Raw genomic sequence first — 17513 nt, forward strand, 5'->3', positions numbered from 1 at the left:
TCCTCATTTTCCAGATGAGAAACCTGAGGCTTAGAGAGTTGAAGGTTCTCCCTGGAAGGTCACATAACAGAGCTAGGATTCCCACCTGGTTTTCTGCCTCCAAATCTTCACCTTTTCCCAGAGTCCTGGCTACCTTAGGAAGTTACTTTTCAAGCGCTTCTTGTGAGCACAGTGCGATGCTGTGGGGCAGGCTTGGGTTGAGTTCGCCACTTAGAGGCTGGTTGGGAAGAGAAAGTTAACTAGCGAACCGATGAAAGAACAAGGAAATGGTCAATACTAGGGTCAATGCTGTGGGAGTGGAGAGAAGAGAGAGCTCTCAGGGTAACCTGAAAAAGTTAGGGAAGGCTTCCTTCAGCAAGTGGGTCTTGAGCTTGAAAGAATGGGGATGCTTGGCTGGGGTGCAGAAGAGGTAGGGGATTCTGGGCTCACCACAATTGCTTCCACTCTGGAAGGTTGACGTACATTCTGTCTAATTCTTACAGTGGCTCCTTGAGGGGTGGGCATTATTAGCTACATCTCACAGCTGAAGACACTGAGGAACACATGATTTATGTGGCTGGCCCAAGATCACCTGACTGGATTTGAAACCAGTCCTGGGTGACTGTTAAGTGTGCTGCGTGGCGTCAGAATTGGACCACCTCCATCCCAAATATGTAGACAAGAACAGAGACCAAGACAGTTTGAACTGGCAAATGTTCCGGGGTGGGGGCTTAGGCTAAAATGTCAGCAGGCTCCCCAAGGCCAGGGAGTTTTTTGTTTGTTTTTTTTTTAAGAAGATGTTGGGGGTAGGAGTTTATTAATTAATTTATTTATTTTTGCTGTGTTGGGTCTTCGTTTCTGTGCGAGGGCTTTCTCTAGTTGTGGCAAGCGGGGGCCACTCTTCATCGCGGTGCGCGGGCCTCTCACTATCGCGGCCTCTCCTATTGCAGAGCACAGGCTCCAGACATGCAGGCTCAGTAGTTGTGGCTCACGGGCCCAGTCGCTCCGCGGCATGTGGGATCCTCCCAGAGCAGGGCTCGAACCTGTGTCCCCTGCATTAGCAGGCAGATTCTCAACCACTGCGCCACCAGGGAAGCCCGGCCAGGGAGTTTTAATGAACCAGCCCTGTGCCCCATGGCCTCACAGGTACTCTCAGGAGGTTTCTGGAAGCCTGACTGCAGAAGGCAGAATGGTGGTGGAAGGAAGACTGAGTCCTGAGTGTGGAGATCCGAGTTCAGTTCCTAGTGCCTGCCAGTGCCTGGCTTGATGCGGCGGAGGAGCTTGTGGCTTGGAAAGGAGAAAGATATGGATGATTGATTAACCTGAGCTTCCCAAGGACAGGAACTGGGTCTGATTCACGTTCTGTGTCCCAGGCCCCCGTGGAGGTGCCAGGAGGACGCATTCAGCCATTTTGTTGTCAAATTGAATTATGTCCCAGTGTAGAGGAAGATTTCTTTTGCCCTGGGGGGTGGAAGGTCTTCCGAGAAGAAGTGCCATTTAAACATTTGAAAAATGGGTTGAGGGCTTCCCTGGTGGCACAGTGGTTAAGAATCTGCCTGCCAATGCAGGGTACACGGGTTCAATCCCTGGTTGGGAAGATCCCACGTGCCGTGGAGCAACTAAGCCCATGCACCACAACTACTGAGCCTGCGCTCTAGAGCCCGCGAGCCACAACTACTGAAGCCTGCGCGCCTGGAGCCCTTGCTCCGCAATAAGAGAAGCCACCGCAATGAGAAGCCTGCACACCACAACAAAGAGTAGACCCTGCTCGCCGCAACTAGAGAAAGCCCGCGTGCAGCAACGCAGACCCAACGCAGCCAAAAATAAATAAATTAAATTAAATTAAAAAAAAAAAAGAAAGATGGGTTGAGAAAAGCCAGAGAAAGGGCATTCTAAGGAGAGGCACTGAGCTGGACAAAGGCAGGGTGGTGTGAAGTAGGAACAGGCAGATCATCTGGTACAGCCATGGTGCAGGTGGCAGGTGTGAGTTCAGGTTCAAGTCAGGCTCTGCCACTGTGGTCCCTTGGGTTCTCCAGGCCCAGGTTTCCTTTTCCGAAAATGAGCCCTGAGGTTTGATGATGTTTGGTGGTAACCTCTCAGAGGAGCCCAGTGCCCCGAGATCGGGACAGGAGACTCAGATGAGAGGAACTAGAGGGGTTTAAAAATTTGTAGTAACTTAACAAACACCAATCCAGCAATTAGCTAGTGGCCAGCTGTCATGAGTGGTTTCTCCTAGATGAGCTTATTCAATCTTAATGATAGTCCTATAGGTGGGCGCTATAATTGTCCCCATTTTAAAGATGAAGAAACTGTGGCACAGAGGTTAAGTGACATCGTGTAAGTGACAGAGCTGAAGGGCAAACCCGGGCAGTTTGCCTCTTGAGCTGGCCCAGTGGAGGACTAGGTAAGGCTGGGAGGGAGGAGGCAGGAGGCTGACGGGGCTGGTGGTGGTAAGGTGAGACAGCAGAAGGTGGAGGTATCCTCTGAGGAAGTCTGGCTGCAGCCTCAACTGGAGCCTCAGCTGGGGTTGATGAAGTGACTGCTATGTGTCAGCTCCCAGGAGTCTCCACAGAAGCCAGCTCCTTTCATCACATTTAATGGCCCATAGAAAACAGGCTCGTTTTCCGTTCTCTGTCATCACCAGCTATGGGGCTCCTTCCCACCTTATTTATTTCTCCTAGTAAGTCTGTTTCTTTGCAGGCGCCCTGATGGCTTCTGCAGGTGTGTTAGCGCTGTTTCCCCATCAGGCTGTGGAGGCCCAGAGGGAAGGGGCGGCAGCATTTCTGCATCCAGGAGACATCTCTAGTTGACTTCAGTTCCGCAGCAATTCCCGAGCCCCGAATCAGAGGCTGAGACCAAGGCTTGATGGTGACAGTGGCAGTAGCGACAGCAGCCACCATGTCTGGAATGTGGCTGTGGGCCGGCCCTGTGCCGGCCCTGTGCTTGTGCTTTCTGCGCTTTCTCTCACTGAATACTCTTAACGACTCTTTGAGGCAGGAACAACTATTAACAGCCCCATTTTGCAGATGGGGAGACTGAGGTTCCAAGATCACACAGCTGAGGTAGAGCAGGGGATCAGAGGGATCCAGGCCTGCTGGACTCCCGAGTCCAAGGTCTTAGCTGTCCTGCAGGAGAGATGCTGTCAAGCTCTTTCAGTCTCCATGGAGCTCTTTTCTTATCTGTCTGGAAACCCGAATGATCTAACATTTGTATCATGCTTTTGCCCACAGTCTCTCATTAATCCTCATGATAATCTTTCAAGGTGAAAGAGGTCTCTGTTTTTCAGAAGAAACCCGAGGGGCCACCCACCCCCCAGTTCTTCCTGTCTTGTCCACACCATGACTCAGAGAGGGAACTGGGTGTCAGATTCCCGGACACTGAGAGCCGGGGTCAGCCAGCGAGAATCCATCGAGCACTTCCTCGAGGGCTGCAGGCAAAGTCGAGGCTCTGACCCTTCTGGGCTTTTCAGAGGCTCATCTAAGCTCTTGTTCTCTGGAGCATTCCATGTCATACCCTGTCCCTTTGCAGGCAGAGGAACACAGGCCAGGGAGTCCAAAGTCATGCCTTTTGTTCAGTCCCAGCACACACTTGCTGCATGAGCTGGGGCACCATCATCCCGTCAGTCTTGGCCTCAGTCTCCTGTTCTGAGAAATGGCCTCACTGATTCAGTCCCGTCTGCCTCAGGTTTGCTCTGAAACTTAAATGAAGGAACTTTGAAAGCTATAAAGACCACCCGGTGTGAGGGCATGGTTGTGATTGCCATGAACATTTAATAACGTCCAGAGTGTTCCTGAATCTTCTCCACCGCTCACCTTGATCCAGGCCTGGACCACTGCGATAGCCTCCTAACTAATCTGACACCTTTCCCTCTTGTCATCCATCCTCAACACAGCAGCCAAGCGGATCTTCTTAAGAATGAGACCCTGTCACTCCTCTGCTGAAAACCTTCCAGTGGTTTCCTGGCACACATAGAGCACAGTGCTGGCTCTCCAGCTTGGCCCGTGTGTAGCTCTCTGACCAGCCTCAGCCTGTCCCTTGCCCCTTCCTTCCTGCTTGGCCTGCCCTCACTTCAGTACTGCAGCCTCATTGGCCTTCTGTCTTTTCCTTGAATTCTAAGCTTGTTCCCACCTCAGGGCCATTGTCTTCGCCGTACCCTGTGCCAGGTGTGCCCTTACTCCCCCCATGTTCCCGTGACTGGCTCCTAATTGTCCCTTTTAAATGCCACCTCCTTGGAAGGGCCTTCGCTAAGCTCCCAGCCCACCCCCCTCTCCGTCATTCCCTGCCACTTTTCCTATTTTAGTTTCTTTGTAACTCTTTTTTTTTTTTTTTTGGCCGTACGCAGGCCTCTCACTGTTGCGGCCTCTCCCGTTGCGGAGCACAGGCTCTGGACGCGCAGGCTCAGCGGCCATGGCCCACAGACCCAGCCGATCCGCGGCATGTGGGATCTTCCCGGACCGGGGCACGAACCCGTGTCCCCTGCATCGGCAGGCGGACTCAACCACTGTGCCACTAGGGAAGCCCTCTTTGTAACTCTTAACTGTATCACTTGTGCATTTAACACTGGCCTTTTTATTTGTCTTTATATGCATGGACCACAAGCTGTCCAAGGCCAGGGACTTCATTAACCTTGTTCCCCCAGCATCTGGCAGAGCCCATTGCACACAAAGGTGTCCTGTGGTTATTTGTTGAGTAAATGAATAATAGTAGCAGGGTGGTCCAGAACAGCCCTTGCCAAAAAAGAGTGGCCTAGAAAGAAACTGCAAAGAAATTGGGGTTGACTGATTGAAAAGTACTTACAGGATAATTTTGAAAGTTGCCAAGTATTCTCTGATGGTGCCCAGTTCAGCAGAAACACAAATTTCTGACCTCCTCTGGGTGTGTGGGTGTGGGTGTGGGTGTGTGTAGGCGGAGGGGACTATGTAAATCTACAAAATAGTCTTGGAAGGTGGATATCATTAGCTCCATCTTGTAAACGACAAAAAAGAGGCTCAGATTGATTCCCTGAAAGCTAGCATGGGACAGGGCTGGGACTAGAACCAGCTCAGGGCCCTGTGCAGAGCAGCCCATGAAACTCTTGGTGCCCAGGTGGGGATTTCTCCTCCCGTGAACAGGAGCAGTGACTTCAAATTGTTCAAAAAAAAAAAAAAAAAAAAGAATGGTAACCAGTCACTCTGAGCTCTGGACTCTGGGCAAGCTCTGTGGTTTTTTTGTTTTGTTTTGTTTGTTTGTTTGTTTGTTTTACAGTGAGCTTCTGTTACTTTTCTATTATATATATATAAAAAAGAGTTACTGTTTAAATGTCTCACTTTAGCAGCCTAGCAGGTGGGTCTTGGAGGTGGAGAAGTAGGAGTAGAGTTTGGGCCCCTGGAGAAAGATGTGGGTTTGAACCCTTCTGTGCAGTTGGGCCCTTAGGTTGTTGCGAACAAGAAAGACAAGATGAAGAAAGTAAAAGCCTCTTTGGGGGACTTCCCTGGTGGCACTGGGGGACTTCCCTGGTGGCACAGTGGTTAAGAATCTGCCTGCCAATGCAGTGGACACGGGTTTGAGCCCTGGTCCGAGAAAATCCCACATGCCGCGGAGCAACTAAGCCCGTGCGCCACAACTACTGAGCCTGCGCTCTAGAGCCCACGAGCCACAACTACCGAGCCCACGTGCCACAACTACTGAAGCCCGTGTGCCTAGAGCCCATGCTCCACAACAAGAGAAGCCACTGCAATGAGAAGCCCGCACACCGCAACAAAGAGTAGCCCCTGCTCGCTGCAACCAGAGAAAGCCTGCATGCAGCAACAAAGACCCAACACAGCCAAAAATAAATAACAAAAAAAAAAGCCCTTTGGAACCAGAATGCTGTGGGAGGGTGGAGATTACGCTTTGCAGCTGACTCTTAGTTTGGCTTATAGTGGGGCCGTGGAGGGGGCCTGGGGGAAGTTTCTTGAACTTTGGTTTCTATTCAAGGTGGCCAGTTAAAAGAAACAAACTGCAGGTTGCTGAGGCCTGCGGGTATCCATTGCGTGTTCATTCCTGGACAGATGTTCCTGGTGGAGCCTGGAGGTGCCAGTACCTGCAGCCTGCTTCCCATGCAGCAGTGTGGCCTTGGGCAAGTCACAGATCCTTCCAAGCCTCATTTAAAAAAAAAAAAAAAGACTTTATTTTTGTAAGTCTTGCTTTTTGGTGGAAAGTGGGGATAATAGCACCTACTTTTGAGATTACTGTAGGGATAAATAACCTGATTCCTGAGAGCAGGGCTTCTCAAGCACCTCTGTACTGCAGACCTATCTGGCAGCCTGGGGAAGCCCATGCATGCCTTCTTTATGCGTTTTTTAAACGCATAAAGTAAAATACACAGGGTTACAAAGAAAACCAATTCTCTTGAACTACAGCTGGGCTTTTACATCAATGCACTAAAAAATAAGATCTGCAGTGAGTCTAATGTAACTACCGTAATTTTGAAGTTGTGGTGAGCATGAACAATATTTTGTTGTGTCTGCAGTAGCTGAGATTTGACAGGGAAAAAGCTGTGATTTCTTGTGCTGATACTACTGAGTGTATTGCCTACATTCATAATCGAGTGGAATGTTAAATATCAGGTAGGAGTTAGTGAAAAAAGTTGCAGATGTTTTCCCAGACCCCTGAAGAAAGGTCACATACCCCTGAATTCTCTCCCTGGGCCCCAGGTTCAAAACCCCTGCCATAGAAGCTGCTTCACGCCCAGAAATGTAACCTCCAGAAATGAGCTGAGACCCCTCCCTGACCTCCTTGGGGCAGAGGGTCCTCGGGCTCAATGCAGACCCAGAAAGCTGATGAGTGAGGTCGGGGACTGCGAAATTAAAGCCTTCCTGGTCTCTCTGAGTAAGCCATCGAGGGCCTGGTGAGTCAGGAGAAGTACCAGGCATGGAGATGACGTAACCTCAGGTGGTGTTCATGTTGTGCGTGGCCCGTCTGCAGGCTGCACTGGGGCAGGTGAGTGCTCGGGGTGGGGTGGCGGGGTGCAGTGTGGGTCTAGGCTGAAGGTGGCCTGTGGGGGTGAGGGAGCACTTTTGAGTCGGGAGGTGACACTGCGTGGACTCCAGAGTCCAACTGCCAGAGTTGAAAGCCCGGCTCTGTCACTTAGTAACTAACCCTGGCGGGTCACTTCACCTCTTTGTGCCTTGGTTTCCTCATCTATAAAATGAGGATGATAGTAGTACTTTCTTAAGGGGTGTTATGAGGATCAAGTATTATACTTAAAGCTCTTAGAATAATATCTGGTAAGAGAAAGTGCTTAATAAATGATGACTGAGGGATTTCCCTGGCGGTCCAGTGGTTAGGACTCCATGCTGTCACTGCCCAAGGGCACGGGTTCCATCCCTGGTTGGGGAACTAAGATCCCGCAGGCCACGCGGTGTGCCAAAAAAAAAAAAAAGATTACTGAAACCCACATCTTCACTGTTATTCTAGGATTTATGAGACTCCACTTACTCAGAATATGTTTCTCTGTGCTGCTCAGAGATGAATCAGACGCAGCTTCTGGCTTCAAGGAGCTCCTAGTTTAGGGAGAGAATGGGAACATGAGCACATAATTTCAGTTAACTAGGATCGGTGCAGTGCTTGTGAGCTTGGGGTGCTGTGCAAAGGTGGGGTTTGGGGAAGGAAGGCTTCCTGGTAGAGGAGCCACCTCAGCTGAGCTTTTTTTTTTTAATTTATGTTAATCCTCTTATTTATTTATTTTTTGGCTGCATTGGGTCTTCGTTGCTGCGCGGTCTCTCTCTAGTTGCGGCGAGCAGGGTCTACTCTTTGTTGCGGCGCGTGGGCTTCTCATTGCGGTGGCTTTTCTTGTTGTGGAGCACAGGCTCTAGGCACGCGGGCTTCAGTAGTTGTGGCTCGTGGGCCCAGTAGTTGTGGCTCGCGGGCTCAGTAGTTGTGGCTCGCGGGCTCTAGAGCACAGGCTCAGTAGTTGTGGTGCTCAGGCTTTGTTGCTCCACGGCATGTGGGATCTTCCCGGACCAGGGCTTGAACCCATGTCCCCTGCGTTGGCAGGCGGATTCTTAACTACTGTGCCACCAGGGAAGCCCTCAGCTGAGCTTTAAAGAAGCACTGGGCATTAAGGTTGTTCCAGAAAGAGCGGGCAGCTTGAACGGGAAGCTGGATGCTCCAAAGTTGCTGGAGTGTCACATTCCAGGCCTGGCCATGGGTGGGTGCTGTGTGACCTGGATGAGCAGCTTGGCCTTTGTCCTCCTGGTAGTGGGTGTCATGCAAGGTTTTGTTTGTTTTCTAACTTTCTTCACAGGAAGTTACAAAAATGGTAACAGAGTTCCCTTCACCCAGCTTCCCTTGTTGGTGATATACAGCCAATATACATGATCAAAACCAGAAAACTGGCCTTGGTACATTAGTGGACTACAGAGCTTATTCACTTTCTGCCTTTTCTTAAACCTACATTCATTTGTGTGTGTGCAGGCACCTGGGAGGGTTTTGATGTTGCACGGGGGAATGACGTTGACATGTACGTCAGATACCCCTGACCACCAAATGGCAGCAGATCGGAGGGAGCTCGATGGAGGCTGTTGGCCAGAGATGATGAGGGCCTGCTAGTGGAGATGATGGGAGAAGAGGGAAGAAGTGTTTGGGAGGTAAAGGTGGAAGGAATTGGAGTTTGAGAACAGAATGACGGTTGGATCTAGGACTAGAGCTGGGGAATAATGGAGGAGGAGCAGGATTAGGAGAGAAGCTGCTGAGTTAAGTTTGGGATGTGTTGAGTGAGAAGAACACCCAGCCCAACCAGGATGGGCGCCAGGGAGGACTTTCTGGACACGGAGGCATCCAAGCTGGGTCTTAAAGGATGAGTAGGAGTTGGCTGGGGGTGGTGTGGGGAGGAGGAGGGCGTTCCAGGTAGAGGGTTCAGGATGAGGAAAGGCACAGAGGTCATCAGCAGTCTGGGGGTTGGACATCTGGGTAGCACTTCCCAGAAGGTAAGAGATGTGAATCTGAAATACTGGGGAGGGGGTGAGCCTGGTGGGAGGAATAGATTTGTGAGTCACTGACATGACTCATGAGATCATGAAATGCAAGCGCTCATCTGGGGAGAGCATGTCAAGGGAGGAGAGCAGGAGCACCATCCCTTAAATGGAAGACCTGGGCAGAGGAGGAGGAGGACCAGCAGACGCAGGCAAGAGTCCTAGAAAAGGCCAGCAAAAAACTGTCCCCCACTGGACTCAGCAGCTCGAAGGTCCCTGGGATGGGGAGGACCCTTGGCAGGCACCCTCAGTGGAGTGGGCATGGGCTTGCTGTGAGTAGGAAGTGAGGATGTGGGAACGGCATAGACAACCCTTTCACGAAATATGACCAAGAGGCGGAAGGGATAAATTGGGAGATTGGGACTGACATATACACACTACTGTATATAAAATAAGTAACTAAGAAGAACCTGCTGTATAGCACAGGGAACTCCACTCAATACTCTGTAATGGCCTATATGGGAAAAGAATCTAAAAAAAAAGAGTGGATATATATGTATGTACAACGGATTCTTTTTTTTTTCTACAACTGATTCATTTTGCTATACACCTGAAACTAACACAACATTGTAAACTATACTCCAATAAAAAAATTTTTAAAATGTGACCAAGAAAGGGAATCAAGGTTGTGCTAGCCAGAAGGGGATTCAGGAGCAGAGGAGGAATTATTTTGGGGGTGGGGGAGCCTTGAGCACGATGACACACTCAGGGTTCTGGGGCTGGGTCTGATTACTTAATGGGTGACAGTATGGGTAATTATGGTGATGTGTGTGGGTCCTGGGGCCAGGCTGCTAGGGTTTGAATCCCAGCTCTACCTTGTTTCAGCTGTGTGACCTTGGGCAAGTCACTTAACTTCTCTGTGCCTCTGTTTCCTCCTCCACAAAATGCGAATGATAGCAGTCCCTATCTCATAGGATTGTGCAATCCTTAAGGAAGGTATTATGTGTATAGGGATCATGACAGTCCCTGGAACATGGTAGCCACTCAGGAAATGTTAATATTATTACCTGATTGTGAATTTAATCTCGGTCTCAGTTTTTCTCATTTATTTATTCAACACTCATTCATTCTTATCTAGGTAATGCTTGGATTGGATGAGTTGATACTCATTCATCCATTTCTTTTTCATCCAAACCACCGTTTCCTGAGCACTTCCTCTGTGTCAAGCATGGGCCAGACGTTGAGATTTTGGAGGGGCTACTGCAGTCCCTGCCTGGTCTGATGAAGATCTGAGTCTTTAAAATTCTGTCATTTTCAAACCCTTCTCCAAAATGGAAAAAACAATGTGTTTCCTTCATGGTTCTCAGGTCAACGGTTTGGTCTTTTTCTTGGGAAGAGCAGTCCGTGGACATTTTGGCAGTCCTGGAGCACTGGGCTTAAAATCAGGCTACTGGTTCCCATTTGGCCCCTGTCCTACTGTTGGCCTGATGTCAGTCATCTCATTTTGTATTTTAGATTACAAGGCTAATACTTGCTCTCTGCAAAAAGTCCAAACCATGCTGAGGTATATAAAGCAGAAAGGAAAGTGGTCTGTGTGCTGTTGCCTCTTGGCAGATCCCAATTCCCAGAGAGAACCAGTTAAATTGGAGAATATCCTCTCACACAGATGTAATCATACAACCCAAAATGTTCTGAAATCTGCTTTTTTCCTTTCTCAACCATGTACAGAGACATCTCCATGACAGTACATATAGATTCAATAGCTGCATTGTATTCCATAATGCAAGTGATTGATTAAGCTAATTCTTCACTGGTGGACATTAAGGTTGCTTCTAGTTTTTCTCAAAAAAAAAAAAAAAAAGACTCCCTGGGGACTTCCCTGGTGGTCCAGGGGTTAAGACTCCATGCTCCCAATGCAGCGGGCCCGGGTTTGATCGCTGGTCAGGGAACTAGATCCGCATGCCTGCAACTAAAAGCCTGCATGCCGTAACTAAAAATTCCACATGCTTAAACTAAAAGATCCCGCACGCTTCAACAAAGATCCCGCACACAGCAGTGAAGATCCTGAGTGCCGCAGCTAAGACCCAGTGCAGCCAAATAAATAAATAAATAAAAATTTAAAATCCCTGTACAAATATAATTTGAGGGCTTGTACAAGGATTTTGGTAGGTTAAATTCTTGGAAGAGAAATTTCTGGGTCAAAGGGAAAGGGCATTTTATCATTTGGAAGGCTTTTAGCTGCAAGTAACAGAATTCCTTCCTCAAAATGGAGTTTATTAAAATCTCAAGTGATAAATGAGGCAGAGCAGTTCAAGGGTCAGTTTATTGAGTCAGTTTATTTTAAACACCCTTGGGCAGTCTTTCCTCTCTGCCATCTTCTTACTACACTCTGCCATACGGCAGCAGGAAAAGGGATTATTTCTCCTGTCCCATTTTAAGTGTGAAGGAAGTCTTTCCCAGAAGCCCCTTAGCTGATTTCCTCTCCTTCCTATTGGCCAGGGTGATGTCACATGCCCTCGTCCAAGCCAATCCTGGCGAGGAAGAGGACCGTTACGATTGGTCTAGCCCAGTGCAGCTTCACCGGGGTACCTGGGAAAGCAACAGTATTGGGGCAGTGCCAGGGAGGAGGAAGGGAAGCTGGCTGCTGGGTAGGCGGCTTGCTCATTTTGGTAGACGTTGCTTCACAGACACCTCAGTTCACACACTCAGTGTATTGGCAGTGTTGGAGAGTGCTCATTCCTCTGCCTCATCGACCTGGCTCTCTTCTCTCATTAGCCTCATGAGTGAAAAGTGTCGTCTTGTTGTTCTAACATGTGCTTCTGTCATCAGCGAGTTTTCCTTTTTTTTTGGCTGTGCCACGCAGCCTGTGAGATCTTAGTTCCCCAACCAGGGATCGAACCCAGGTCCGTAGCAGTGAAAGCACTGAGTCCTAACCACTGGACTGCCAGGGAATTCCCTGAGGATAGTTTCTTTCTTTTTTTTTTTTAAATTATTTATTTATTTTTCTTTATTTTTGGCTGCATTCAGTCTTCGTTGCTGTGCACAGGCTTTCTCTAGTTGTGGCGAGTGGGGGCTACTCTTCATTGCAGTGCACGGGCTTCTCATAGCGGTGGCTGCTCTTGTTGCGGAGCACGGGCTCTAGGCACGTGGGCTTCAGTAGTTGTGGCGCACGGGCTTTGTCGCTCCGCGGCATGTGGGATCTTCCTGGACCAGGGATCGAACCCCCTGCACTGACAGGCGGATTCTTAACCACTGCGCCACCAGGGAAGTCTCCCCGAGTAACTTTTCTTAATGAATTATATTTCCTATGAATTTCCTGTTCATGTTCTTTGCCCATCTTTTAAAATAATCATAATGATTATAAAATAAAAATAGTTGATATTAAATGTTTATCTTGTGTCAGACATCTTATTGAACCTTCACATCAACCCTTTACAGTAGATATTACTTTTCCTGTTTTAGAGGTGAGGGAAGTGAGACACCGAGAAATTAAGCAGCTTGTATGCAGCTAATAGGGAACACATCTTGGAGTTGAACCCAGGTGTGCACCTGGGTGTGAGGTCAGGTACTATGCTGATACATCGAGGGAATAATTTTCTGTTGGCTCTAATTCACAGCTGTATTTCTGAGAAGAGCCCATTTGAGGCAGATCCATCTTGAAATTCCTAAATTATAAGAACCTGGACCCAGAGTTGGGGGACTGCCCAGCTTGGCGGTGGGAATCTTTTTTCTTTAAAAAGGGATGAGGGGGGGCCTCCCTGGTGGCGCAGTGGTTGAGAGTCCGCCTGCCGATGCAGGGGATACGGGTTCGTGCCCCGGTCTGGGAGGATCCCATGTGCCGCGGAGCGGCTGGGCCTGTGAGCCATGGCTGCTGAGCCTGCGCGTCCGGAGCCTGTGCTCCGCAACGGGAGAGGCCACAACAGTGAGAGGCCCGCGTACCACAAAAAAAAAAAAAAAAAAAAAAAAAAAGGGATGAGGGGGGTTTCCCTGGTGGCGCAGTGGTTGAGAGTCCGCCTGCCGATGCAGGGGACACGGGTTCGTGCCCCGGTCCAGGAAGATCCCACATGCAGCGGAGCGGCTGGGCCCGTGAGCCATGGCCGCTGAGCCTGCGCGTCCGGAGCCTGTGCTCCGCAACAGGAGAGGCCACAACAGTGAGAGGCCCGCGTACCGCAAAAAAAAAAAGTATAAGAAAAGGAATGAGATTTGCTTGGCTTACATGCTCCTTGCTCCTCCACCAAGTGCCCTGTTTGAGTCGTGCCTGACCCTCACCCTCGAGGAACTCACCTCCCTCTTTAGCTGAGAACACATGATCTTTTTTAACCACTGTCTTAGTCTGCTCTGGCTGCTATCACAAAGTATCATAGACTGGGTGTCTTAAACAACAGAAATTTATTTTCTCGCAGTTTTGGAGGGTGGACGACCCAGATCAAGGTGCTGGCGGATTTGGTTTCTAGTGAGAGCTCTCTTGTGCTTGCAGACAGCTGGCTGCCTTCTCACTGTGGCCTCATCTGGCCTTTCCTTGGTGATGCCTGCCTGCGGGGGGAGGGGGGAGAACTCTGGTGTCTCTTCTAATAAAGACACTAATCCTATCAGATCAGGACCCTACCCTCATAACCCCATTTAACCTTAATTACCTCCTTTGAGGCCCTATTTCCAAACAGTCACATTGAGGGTTAGGGCTTCCAACATAAGGTTTTTGGGGGACACAAACATTCAGTCTACCAATTCTGCCCTTGCCCCGCCCCAAATTCATGTTCTCATCACATGCAAAATGGATTCATTCCATCCTGATAGCCCCCGAATTCTTAACTAATTCCAGCATCAAGTCTCAAGTTCAGAGTCTCATCTGAATCCGATATGGTTAAGACTGGAGGTGTGATTCATCCTGAAGCAAAATTCCTCTCCAGCTGTGAACTTATGAAACCAGACAAGTTATAAGGTTTCAAAATACAATGGTGGGACAGGCATGGGATAGACATTTCCATTCCAAAAGGGATTCATCGGAAAGAAGAAGGAGGTCACAGGTTCCAGGCAAGTCCAAAGCCCAATGGGGCAAATTCCGTTCGATTTTCAGGCTTGAGAAGCATCTTTGGCTTGATATTCCCCCTTCCCGGCCCAGTGGGGCACAGCATCACCCCCACAGCTCTTCCAGCACTTTGCCCCCCAAGGCTCTGGGCCTGTTGAAAAAGAGGCAGTAGCCCCACCCTTTGAAACCAAGGAGGCAGCCCTGATGATCTCTGAATTATCTTTGGGGTTATATTTCCCTTTTCTTAAAGGATAGAGCATGTTTGCAGCCAAATCGCTCTGTGATCCTGTCCTGTAGAATTCCAGAAGTCCTGCAGCCTTCCTTCATTCCGTCATCCAGCCTTCTCTGTCCCCTTTAGTTCAAACTGGAATTCTTTCTGCTGGTATAATTCCATCTCTATTTCTGACTTCTGCTGATGGCTGATTTGATCCATACTAATCTCCTTCCCAAACGGTTGCTCAGCCACACCCTAGGTGTTCTCTTCAGAACACTCCTTCTCATTTTTTGCAATATGGATAAGCTGAGAATGTTCTAATTTTTCAAGTTCTGGTTCCTTTTGTTAAACGATTCCTTCTTCAATTCATCTCTCTTCTCTCGTATTTTACCATAAGTGGTAAGGAGGACTCATACCACAACTTCCATACCTGGCTTAGAAAGCTCCTCTGCTAAATATTGTTTCATCGCTTGCAAAGTCTACCTTCCACCAAACACTAGAACACTATTCAGCCAAGTCCTTTGCCACTTTCTAACAAGGATCACCTTTCCTCCAGTTTCCAATAACCTGTCCTTCATTTTCATCTGCAGTCTCACCAGAATTGCCTTAGTGTCCGTATTTTTACCAACAGTCCTTTCATGGCAGTCAGGGGGTTTTTCTAGCATGTACCTCAAAACTCCTTCGGCCTCTACTCATCGTCCAGCTCCAAAGCCACTTTTGTATTTTTAGTGTTTGTTATAGCAGCACCCCACTTCTCGGTACCAAAATCTCTATTCTTCTAGCCAGGCTACCAGAAAAAAATACTGGATCAGAGCCCTATCCTCCTGACCACATTTAACCTGAATTACTTCCTCAGAGGCCCCTTCTCCAAGTACAGTCACACTGGGGGTTAGGGCTTCAACATATTAATTTGGGCGGGCATACAAACATTTAATTCATAACAACCACCTATAAAAATGTTCTTCCCAGGGCAGGGAAACTGAGGAAAAGGGAGGCATGTGGGGCATTAGGTGACTGGCAGTTGTGCTAATGAGATGAAATCTATTTGCCAGCCCTGGCCTAGGAACTTTACAATCAATAAAATGAATCTAGAGTGGTCGATATATAGATCCTGGGACAGGAAATTGAGAGAAACATATTTTTGTGTGGGAGCCTTCCCCCTAGTCACTCCACAGATACATCTGCCTTCTGTGGGACACAAGCGCTCACGGACACCAAGCACAGGCTCAGGTGCCTGGGAAGGTTGCTGAGCGGTTCCGCCTCTACTGTGCCTTTGAAGGGGGAGGGCAGCAGTGTCTTTACCAACCTAAAGTCAGCAGTTGTAGGCCTTGTGAGCCGTCTGAGCTTCACTCTCTCCATCTCTCAAATGTGGGTCCCAGCATGGTCCAGCCCACCGTCAGGATCAGATAAAATGTGGAAGATGACAGTGATTTCATAAACCATCACATGCAGCCTGCCAGAAGACCTGCCCTCCCTGACACCAAGGAGCCAACTGTTACTCAACCTTCAAAACCCAATTCAGACGTTGCCCCTTTTGAGGAGCTTCCACTTTCTTTGTGCCTCATCCCAGCCTGTTTACCACAGGAGCCTGGTTTGGGATACAGCTGCTGGGATATCTTTGCATGCCTCTAACTAGGTTGTAAGACCTGAGTAGGGAAGGCACCCTGGCCTTCTCATCTGCATATAATGGACATATGGCAAATGTTGACTTGAATGTCCAGCACAGGAACTCTGATCTAATAGCCACCATTTATTAAGTGTCTGCGGTATACCAGGCCCTGAAATGAGTGCCTTCTATGTATTAATCCTGTTGATGGGTGCTAGTTGTAATCTCCAATTTACCCAGCAGGAAACTGCCACTCGGGGGATCTGAACCCCTCTCCATAGCCCACGTCCATGGCTGCACTGCTCCTTTGGGATTTTGGTGGTCAGAGAAGTAGATTCACGCCCACCGGGTGAGGTGCCTTCTTCATGCTGCCTGGGGCAGAGAATGTTTATCCCCTGGCATGGGCTTCAGACTTATCAGGAATTACCACTGGGATGGTTATAGGCAGCATTTGTTTCTGTTTGCTCAGACCTCAGGGCCTAGAGAACTGACTCAGAGATGCATCTCTGACCACTGAGGTTTTCTGAGAGGACTTCAGGCTGAACGAGGCCGCAGGTTGGGGGTGAGGGAGCGTAATAGGGCAGGTGTTCCCACGAGGCATGGGCTGGTGTGGGGAATTTTGTGTGTGTGTGTGTGTGGTTCCATAACTTTATTGGACAGTCACCAGTTAGTTCGCATCCACATTAACTGTAGATTTTTTAAAGTGGTGACAGGTACGTAGGTAACCAACTTATAGACTTTGTTTGGTGACTCTTCATTATGTTTTCTGGAAAACCACACATGGATACGGTATGGGACATTCCTTATTCCTTTGGCCTAGACAGTTTTGTTGAGCCTGGTGTCAACGCGTCCATCTGGAGTTCCCACCTCCTCTGTGGCAGATTTCTGGATTTCTTTGAGTGCCCGAGGGGCGCGCTTCTTGAAACCCACCCCATGGATGCACCTGTGAATGTTGACAGTGTATTCTCTGGTCAGTACCTCGTTGATGGTGGACCAGCCCTTCTTCTTCTTGCCACCCTTCTTTGCGGGAGCCATCCTGCCGGGCCGGGGTTGGAAAAGATGGTGTGGGGAACTGGACCAGCAAAGGTAAAGAGAGGCTCTAGGCTGGGTAGGACAGAGTCTGATTTGTGGTTTGAAAGACCCCTCTGATGACCTTGAGGAGATGGGGGCAGTGAGGAGTCTGGTCCTTGTCTGGGGCAGGTGGTGTGGAGGGATGGGCGTGGCAGCTGTGGCCACACCTGTGTGTGATGGCCAGCGGCACCTTCCCCCATCCCACAGCTCCCCTGCCAGTGCTGGGCCTCCCTGGGTGGTGATGGTGCACCCTTGTCTTCCCCACCCGAAGACCCTCTCTTCCAGGGCAAGGATTGGGCCTGACCCCAGGCCCCCAGGAAATAGGGTGAATGAGTGTGTGATGGTCGTGTTGACGGGACCAGGAGCGGCTCCATGGAGGAGCCAGGCTTTGAAGGATGGATGTAATTTCGTTCACAGGCTGGAGAGGAGCATGGCTGCACAGGTGGAAGGAACTGCAGAGGCGCAGGCTAGGAGACAGGAAACCCCCGCAGCCTGTTCCAGCTGGACGTCTGCGTGGGGCGTGGGTGTGAGGATGATGAGAGCTTGTGTCACAGACAGGGACACTGAGGACAGAGAGACCGACCAAGAGACCTGCTCAGCGAGGCACAGGCGGCCCGGGGCCACTGCAGCCTGCCTCCTGCAGGAGAACAGGATCTTTGTGTCCATCCCAGGAGACACTTGCAG

General features: G+C 49.5%; 1 pseudogene across 1 annotated transcript; it reads right to left on the reverse strand.

Moving 5' to 3' along the window:
• Nucleotides 1-16418: 16418 nt before the first annotated feature.
• Nucleotides 16419-16793, reverse strand: LOC307060388 (large ribosomal subunit protein eL31-like; annotated as a pseudogene). The gene has a single exon. The product of its transcript is annotated as a large ribosomal subunit protein eL31-like (transcript).
• Between the last annotated feature and the right edge of the window lie 720 nt (nt 16794-17513).

Source organism: Hyperoodon ampullatus, assembly GCF_949752795.1.
Source record: "Hyperoodon ampullatus genome assembly, chromosome: 11".
In the NCBI taxonomy this organism is placed as follows: Eukaryota; Metazoa; Chordata; class Mammalia; order Artiodactyla; family Ziphiidae; genus Hyperoodon; species Hyperoodon ampullatus.